Consider the following 9,606-nt stretch of genomic DNA (forward strand, 5'->3'; position numbering starts at 1 on the left):
ATAACAGCGCTCACACTCACATTCCGGGACGACACGTCACGATACGATATAGGACAGAAAGCTCTATGTTTATATCTTTCCTGTATAGGGCTACTTGTAATATAAATATAAAGAAAACAATAAAAAATCTCAGTACCCTTTTTTTAAAAATATTTTATCACGACATGTTTCGGTCAATTATGCCATTTTCAAGACTTGAAAATGGCATAATTGACCGAAACATGTCGTGATAAAATATTTTTAAAAAAAGGGTACTGAGATTTTTTATTGTTTTCTTTATAGTTAGCTCTATGTTTATTTAGGATTTTTTCTAGACATTTTAAATTTATGAATTATTTATCAATTATTGAGAAAACATAGCAACAGGTCAATGTAACTTACTGAGCGCGAGGTCTACTGTTCACAGAACTACTAGTATGTATAAGCCAATAATTATTCTCTCCTGAACTAGTAGTCCTGTGAACAGTAGACCTCACGCAGCATTCTCATCCACAAGTACCTGATTGAAACTATAGATCTTATGGAAATACAGCAATAGACTGGCTTCTCCACACATCTGTGTAATCACTTGTCAGCTGATTTATGATGAATGATTCTATAGTCTGATTTTTACTCCAATATTGGCATATGAAGGAGGCGCTCCTTTTTCCTTTTATATTATCCGTGAAAAGCCAAATTTCCAAAAACCTTGTATATACGTCGATGCGCAATTGAAAAAGGAACATACCTGTCAAATTTCATGAAAATCTATTACGCGTTCCGACGTAAATGCGCAACATAAAAAAACATATAAAACATATTGAACTTATTGAACTTTATTTTTCCAAAAAAACATTATAAACAAAGAAAACGAAAAACAATAAGGATACTTACTTATTGAATTAGCAAGTTGATGCTAAATGTAGCTATATATTTATAGTTTATTAATAAGAAAGTAACATTGCTGCTAGAATAATTATAATGTCTATTATAAATAACTACGGGTAATATTTGAGGAAAAATGATACCTGCATAGGTTTAAAACCTGTGCGCAGGTAGGTTATTAAAACATATATAAACATATAAACATATAAACATAAAACATATAAACATATAAACATATAACATATAAACATATAAACATATAAACATATAAACATATAAACATATAAACATATAAACATATAAACATTTAAACATATAAACATATAAACATATAAACATATAACATATAAACATATAAAACATATAAACATATAAACATATAAACATATAAACATATAAACATATAAACATATAACATATAAACATATAAACATATAAACATATAAACATATAAACATATAAACATTAAACATATAAACATATAAACATAAAACATATAAACATATAAAATATAAACATATAACATATAAACATATAAACATATAAACATATAAACATATAAACATATAAAATATAAACATATAAACATATAAACATATAAACATATAAACATATAAACATATAAACATATAACATATAAACATATAAAATATAAACATATAAACTATAAACATATAAACATATAAACATATAAACATTTAAACATTCAAACATTTAAACATTAAGAGAAATGCCAAACCGTCGACTTGAATCTTAGACCTCACTTCGCTTGGCCAATAATATTACAGATTACGATAAATAAAACCAGTTGCATCATCACAGTTTATAAACAATGATTCAGCTGTTGGTTTAAACCTGGGACATGATTCCAGATACAAATTGTGATAAATGCGTTTATTCATTCAAGTAAACCTTAATCAGCGTCAAATATAGAAGGTTCATATGGGTCTTAATTATAGAATGACTGTATCAAGATTCTTTGAATGAAGAAACGCACACATCATTACCCGCCCACATCACTATTGTAACAAAAATAGTTTGAATGAAGGAACATTATCCCATTATCCATGAAAAATATTTGATAGTGGCACTTGTCACAGCTGTTGGGCCTATCAAACATGAATCAACAGTCCAAGTGGCTTCTCGTCCCTTGAGAACGATTCTTTGACTTGTGATAAAAGGTTAATTGGAGCAGTTGAGTCACCCTGACCATTGTGAGCGCTCTCCCTCTATAACTGCCGGTCAGAGACCCAGCCGTCTATTAGGGATGAATTGCTCCACGTTCCGGGTCATGATCTTCTCAATGAATGGAGAATGAACGAGGATGAAGAATAGAATGACTTAAGAATGAACAAGGATGGAAACTAGTGTGACTCGAGGATGGACAAGGATAATAGAATAGAATAACTCGTGAGTGAACAATGTTGAAAACTATAGTGAGGTCCACGTTATAATGGCAGTGAAGATAGGAGAAAAACGTTGCCAAGTCTCTCCATTTTGCCACTGACTGTACACAGCTGTTACTCAATTCATCCTATTAAATTTAATCTAATAATAATTATCATTTCCTTTATAAAATAATCAATTTAATGTCAAATTTGTCAAGAAAATATATTTTTTCTACAACTGCGCGTAGAGAAAGAATTTACATACTCAATTCTCCTCGTAAAACAGCTTATTTCTGAGGAGAATCTACTTTTTCGCTCTCTAACCATCTGCGCATGCGCAGTATATTTTCTTTACGCTCACAAATCATTTGTGCATGCGCAGAAAAGTTTCTTTACGCTCGCTAATCAGCTGATGATAAGCAGCTCGCCAAAGGACAAACCACTCTTGGTCAGATCTTAACCTAAAAAGTCGGTAGTTGTACCGATTCTACAGCCATGATGGATATCAGTGTGGACGAATTATTATAAAATCCGCCAGATATAAGTGATTGTCCAGGTTTGTATGTAATTCGCACGTAATGCTTCTTTATCGCTCTTGCAAAATTATCACGCTCCGCTACGCGCCGCGTGATAACTGTTTTGCGCGAGCGATAAAGTCGCGCATTACGATCTTGATACATAAATAGCTATTTTCATAATTTTATTCAAAAATCTGCTTTCATAACTGAGATCAGGGGCCTGTTTCATAAAAACTTATAAGTCCTGTAATACAGGAACAGCTGATTTTATCGGCTATATTGATCATGTAATTGGAATAGTGATTCTCCTGTATTACAGGACTTGTAACTTTTATGAAACAGGCCCCTGATTTTTATTTTTATACAAACCTTGAATGGCGGCTAATTTGAAAAGCTGTGATACAACAATCTGAATTTCAAAACAATATAAATTAAGTTATTTGGTAGGTATTCTATTCCAATTTCTTTCAAAAATAATAGGAAAATAGAAATCATATTTAAAAATAAGTCATTTCAATGGATTAATTCTGAAATAACTTTTCAATATTATTTATACCGGTACGAGTAGGTCCAACCTATACGGGTGGGCTAACTGAAGCATGGATGAAGTCTAGGATGGTTAGTTATCAACTTTAAAAATGTCATTTCAGGTATTTTAATTTGTGTTACTCATACGGTAATGTTTAGAAATAATTTCATTTTTTCAAAAATGCATTTTACTCGTAAATCAATTATACGACTTGTGTACTCAAGTATTTTGGTAGAATGAAAAAAAAATTGCGGCTGAGAATTGTTTGTTCAGTTTTGTACAGTCACTGTCAAAAGTAAATATAAAATATTCTGGCAAATAGACAACATTGCAAAGCGAGTGAGAGATAGTGCTATCTGTTTTGTTGTATGACAGAAAAGGACAGTAACAGTATTGTCAATCGTACACTGCCATTATAATATGGACCTCACTATAGAATGATTCGATACTGAACAAGGATGAATTTAGGATGAACGAGGATGAAAAATAGTAAAACTACAGAATGAACAAGGATGAAGAAATAGAATAACTCGTGAATGAACGAAGATGAAAACTAGTATGAATTGAGAAAGAACAAGGATAAAACTAGAATGAATCGTGGATGAAAAATAGCGTGATGAACTTAGTTGGAGGATGTGGACATGTCAATAGGACAATTATTAGAAGCACCCGTTGCTTCAGCTGCTGGTTCCTAGTAGTCGAGATGAATTAGACTAGATGAATCTGGTGGTGTTTTTTGTTATCTATGTCCTTTTAACCTCCCAATAGACTACTAGCATAGCCACCTCTAATACAAGGCCCCGGCCTACGATATTGCAACGTCGCAGCGTAGGCCTAAAAACTAATACCATAGAGAAACAATAGCATAAGTAGATATCCCATGGTATAGGGCGTTTATGTCGCAACTTTTACTGTTATCTCAAGCCTCTAGTTCATGCGATTCTCTCCAGTGAAGCTGTGTGACAATGGTAGTCTCTCATATTGTGCTCTTCATACACTCTCACCCCAACAAAACAGTAAAAATCGACAATAATCAACAGTAATCGGCCTGAGATAACAGTGAAAGCTGCGACATAAACGCCCTATACCATGGGATATCTACTTACGCTTTTGTTTCTCTATGCTAATACATGATTGGTGAAAAAAATCAGCTGGTATTTTTTAAAATCCTTTTCACCAATCATGTATTGGATTCTAGGCCTACACTGCGACGTTGCAATATCGTAGGCCGGGGCCTTGTATTAGAGGTGGCTATGCTACTAGAGTAGATATATTTTATGAAATATCTATTCTTGTTGAACTTCCGTGCAATTTTGTGCCAAATTGGAATAGAATCAGTGATGAATCTGGTGCTATTTTTTCCTTATCTATATTCTTCCAACCTCTCAATAAACTACTAGAGTAGATATATTTTTGGAAATATATATTCCTGTTGTAAATCCGTACAGTTTTAGGCCAAATTGATATAAAATCATTACAGTTTATTATATTAATCAACTTATCAGTTGCTGTTAAAATGGTGTACTATTTCTGTCTGAAATACAAATCTCAGTACCCTTTTTGAATTATTTTATAACAACATCTTTCATACATTCATGCCATTTTCAAACTTTCCAAACTTGAAAATGGCATGAATGTCCGAAAGATGTTGTTATAAAATAATTCGAAAAAAGTACTGAGATTTGTATATTTCTATTTAGACAGAAATAGTACGAAATTTTAACAACAACTGATAAGTTAAATTATAAAAGACTGTATTGATTCTATTACAACTTGGTCCAAAGATGATGGAATAATTCAAAAAGGGATTTATATCTCTATTTATATTACAAGTAGCCCTAAACGGAATAGAGACAATATTTCTGTGTAGATTGAAAAGAAAAGTGTACTTTCTGTGTTATTATTTATTTATTATATTCCACAATCACAATATCAAATTGATGATTGGGAGAGAATCAACAGGATAAACCCAGAACTGTTTCTCTCCCTAATTTTGATAGAAATTTTGTAATTATTATGAAGGTGAAATTTTGTTATCCATCCATATTGAAAGAAAACGACCTGACATTGACAACAGATTAGTTGACAATACAACTAATCTATTAGAACAATTATTTGAGAAGTATCGGTTGTTACACAATAATAATCAATCTCTAGTAAACTGAATGGTTGAACATTGAGCAGCAGAGCACAATATAGTGTGGGAGAAGCCCTACGATTGGCCATGAGCTGTCGACCAATGGAAGTTCAGCTCGACTGTCATTGGCTGAGACTAGACACGCTCAAGTATTCCAATGTTGCAAGTAAGAAACTCAGGCCTAACTTTGAACTTTGAACATAGCTGATATGAGTTGATGTTTTATGAATAATCCATTGATAATTTACAATGAAATAGTATGATAACGAATAATAATGAATTATTAATAACGCGATTGATTGCTTAGTAAAGAGGACTTGATAATCCTAATTTTGCCTGATAGAGAATATTAAAATAATAGTAAATACATTTGTCATATATTGTATAGAAACGTTCCCAATAATTTAAAACAGTCGGAAAATTACAGTATCAACACCTACGAGCAACATTTGAGTAGATGGTTATTGGAAATTAGCAGGGATGCTGCAGAGCAACTGATTCAATCCGCCTATACATTCAGAACTTGAACTCAAAGTGAATTTGCCATTTATAATGAATGAGTAGTAAAGCCTTTATATATTTGTCTGTATATACTGTACTAATAACCAGTATGGAATTTCATCGCGTGCAATTTATCTTCTTGATTTTCTGAAGAATGTTAGTAGATTCAATTATAATAGTTTTAATTATATTGTGTACAAAACATGAAACATGAGAACATGATCTCAATCAACTTGAAAGAACTCACTCTCCACTCACAGGCTCAAGTCTTTGTGGAGAGTATTTACTTTTAAATGTATAAATTAATTTTATAAATTTGTATTATGTTTTTGTGAATAAGAAGCTATTCGATTTGATTTGATTATTTTAAACTTCATATCAAAAACATTTTCGAAGTGAAAACACTCTTTAACAGTGACAAAGGTTTATTCCATAATATTTTCATCCCGTTCCATTTCATTATTGGGAAAGGAAAGAACAAGAATGAGTTCAATATAATATCTCAATAGAGAATGAGTTCAAGAATATCTCAATAATTATATTAATTTCTTGATTGAATTTCACGTAATGAAGGACCAATAATAAGGATAATTGATGAGATAAGTATTGAGCTATAATGCTGGTGTATTGAAAAGAACCCGTTTGAAGTAAAAACCATTTGATGTGACTGATGAATCGCGTTCCTGAAGTTTTTTGACTACGCTTCATTGCGTAGGTTTGAAAAAAGCTTTTATAAAGCCGTTATTAATTGACACTCAACTTTTTCAATGAATCTCCCCTTCCCCTCTCCTGCCGACTTTAAAAATTTCTCCTCTCTCAAGTGGAGATGAGTGAAATCCAATAAAATTCCATTCCATTAAGTCAGGCATGCTGTACTCGTGTGAGGCCTATGGTTGTAGAGTTGCTTTCATGAAAAATATGAGTGAATTCCATCACGGATATCACAAATGATATTTTTTTAGATTGTACACGTGTTGGTGAGAGTCCATTGCCAGCTCACTGGCATTTTTTGAGAACTATTTTGAATATTGCAATTCAATTTGTGTAGATGTAGTACTGATCAGTAATGCATCGTACGTTACATATTATGATACATATGTTATCATAATTATACTAATTGACCGAGCGAAGTGAGGTCTAAGATTCAAGTCGACGGTTTGGCATTTCTCTTAATGTTTAAATGTTTGAATGTTTAAATGTTGCGCAACGCGGTAATAGATTTTCATGAAATTTGACAGGTATGTTCCTTTTTTAATTGCGCTTCGACGTATAATACAAGGCTTTTGGAAATTTTGCATTTCAAGGATAATATAAAAGGAAAAAGGAGCCTCCTTCATAAGCCAATATAAGAGTAAAAATCAAACTATAGAATTATTCATCATAAATCAGCTGACAAGTGATTACACAGATGTGTGGACTTACTTACTTTCCGTGTCCAGGATCACAAGTCTAGTCACCCGGAGGGCTTTGTCGTTGCTTTGGAGGAGGTCGTCGTGAGAGCAGTTTGTGTCAAGCAACTCGCACTGCAATAAGTGAGTGTAGTTTTGTTGCAGGCCGCAGTCGCAGGCAGCATTGTCCTGAATGTAACCCCAGCGTAGTAGATTTGATTTGCACCTTGTGACTCCTGTGCGTAGTCGGTTTAAATAGATGTGTGGAGAGGCCAGTCTATTGCTGTATTTCCATAAGGTCTATAGTTTCAATCAAATACCGGTTTCGGTAATTACACCATTGTCAATCTCTGATAAACTCTGATAATGACCGAAACCGGTCTTTCTGAGTATCAATAAATCTGTGGTTTTTTGACAATTTCTTAGTCTTTTTCATTTAAAAGGTATGTATTTGATATAAAAGTACTCCTTGATAAGTCCGGTGTCCCTGGAAACAGTGTCTCTAGCACTTTCAATGGAGAAAATAATAGATGACAATCATGGCTAAATCTTCACAATATACAGTACTTACTGTACTGGCCCTTTTCATCAGATTGAAAGTTGTATTCATGAGCGAGGTCTACTGTTCGCAGAACTACTAGTTGTAAAGTATTTGATCGACAATGCTTATTGCTTTTTGAGCTTAAGTTTTTGTAGAAGATAACATTTCTTGATCCTTGAAGTTTTCTCTGATTGAGTTGAATCAAAATTTCATAGAAGAGGCGCAGGAATATTCATTCATGAACCAACTATATGATTGATCAATTATCGCTGTGTTATATTAACACTAACACACTGAGAAAATAATAACACATCAGACGAGAAAATCTCTTGTAATAAATATTGTCAAACGCGACAGTATAACATACTGTCATCTTATCATATACATGTATGTTACATACTGCAACATACAGCATCGATGTGACATACGCTGTGTGAACTGTTCCATGCTAATACATCTGAAACGAAAATCCATAACATCAGCGGCGGCGTCACATGCTTATGATGTGCGTGTGTGTCTGCGTGCGTAGCAACGACGTTACATTCATGTGTGAGATGTTTGTGTGATGTTCGTCACGTGTGTGCGTGCGAAGCAAAGCCGAATTTCAAATCGAAGCCGGTGATGTATGTGTGTGATGTTGTTCGTCACTTGCGCGTGTAATGCGCGTGTGTGTTTGCGTGCGTATCTAAGCCGAATTTCAAATCGAAGCCAGTCGCACATCACACGGTGGTTGCAGTGTTATGACAGTGTAATTCCTAGTAACACATCATTGTTACCATACGTGATTTACATGGGGAAAGTGGAATTAATGTTTGTTTTGTTGGTGTGGTCCATGCCACAGCACATATCTCAGATTTGGTTTGGAGCAAGAGACGGCTTCCCCTGTATCCCACGTCATCCATTAGTAAACTAGCGTGGAATGGAAGAGTCTCTCGGATAATATGTGATATGGATGCATCACTGAATCACGTTTCGGTATAGTGATGTCCACGTTATGATGGCAGTGGAGAAAGATAGGAGACAGCGTTGCCGATTCTCTACTGTGCCACTGCAAGAATAGTGGTAACGGTTGTGTGGGTTGGTTGGGGAGGCGCTGGGGTGGGAAGGTAGGGGGCTGACAAGGAGAGGAAGTGGATTCTCTGTCAATGCTTTTCCCAGCTCTATTGTTTTTGTATCTTTATATCAAATCGAAATCAAATCAAATTTATTGCCAAATTATTATAAAATATCGGGGGACAGAGCTTTGCTCTGGAGTGTAAAAGCATAGAAAACTTGTAAAGAAAGATTGAATTTAAAGTTGTTTATTAATTATAGTAGTATAATTAATTAATATAATTGATTATTATATTAGTTATATATTAATTTATTCATTTTTTCAGACGTACAATTATTTTTACAGTTATATGAGGAGGCACAACAGACTCTTGCCGAAAATTTTCCCTTTTCAAATTTATACTACAGTCCAAATCAAAATCTAGGTTAAGCTACTATTACTCATCAAAATAACAATTTATTCACACTTCAAAAAACAAACACATCATCAATTACAAATAGATATACTATGAATTCGATTTAGAATGATATTCTTTGTTTGCTACAATATTTGTTAATATACTATGTACTATTCTACACTAACAGCATCTAGTTACTTTTTTGGACTTTCTGGAGTGAACATGTTTTCTAAAAAAGCATAAATAAACGAAAATGAGTTTTTCTTCTCGTGAGATGAGCTGAATGATC

This window comes from Nilaparvata lugens, chromosome 6 (assembly GCF_014356525.2).
Source record: "Nilaparvata lugens isolate BPH chromosome 6, ASM1435652v1, whole genome shotgun sequence".
In the NCBI taxonomy this organism is placed as follows: domain Eukaryota; kingdom Metazoa; phylum Arthropoda; class Insecta; order Hemiptera; family Delphacidae; genus Nilaparvata; species Nilaparvata lugens.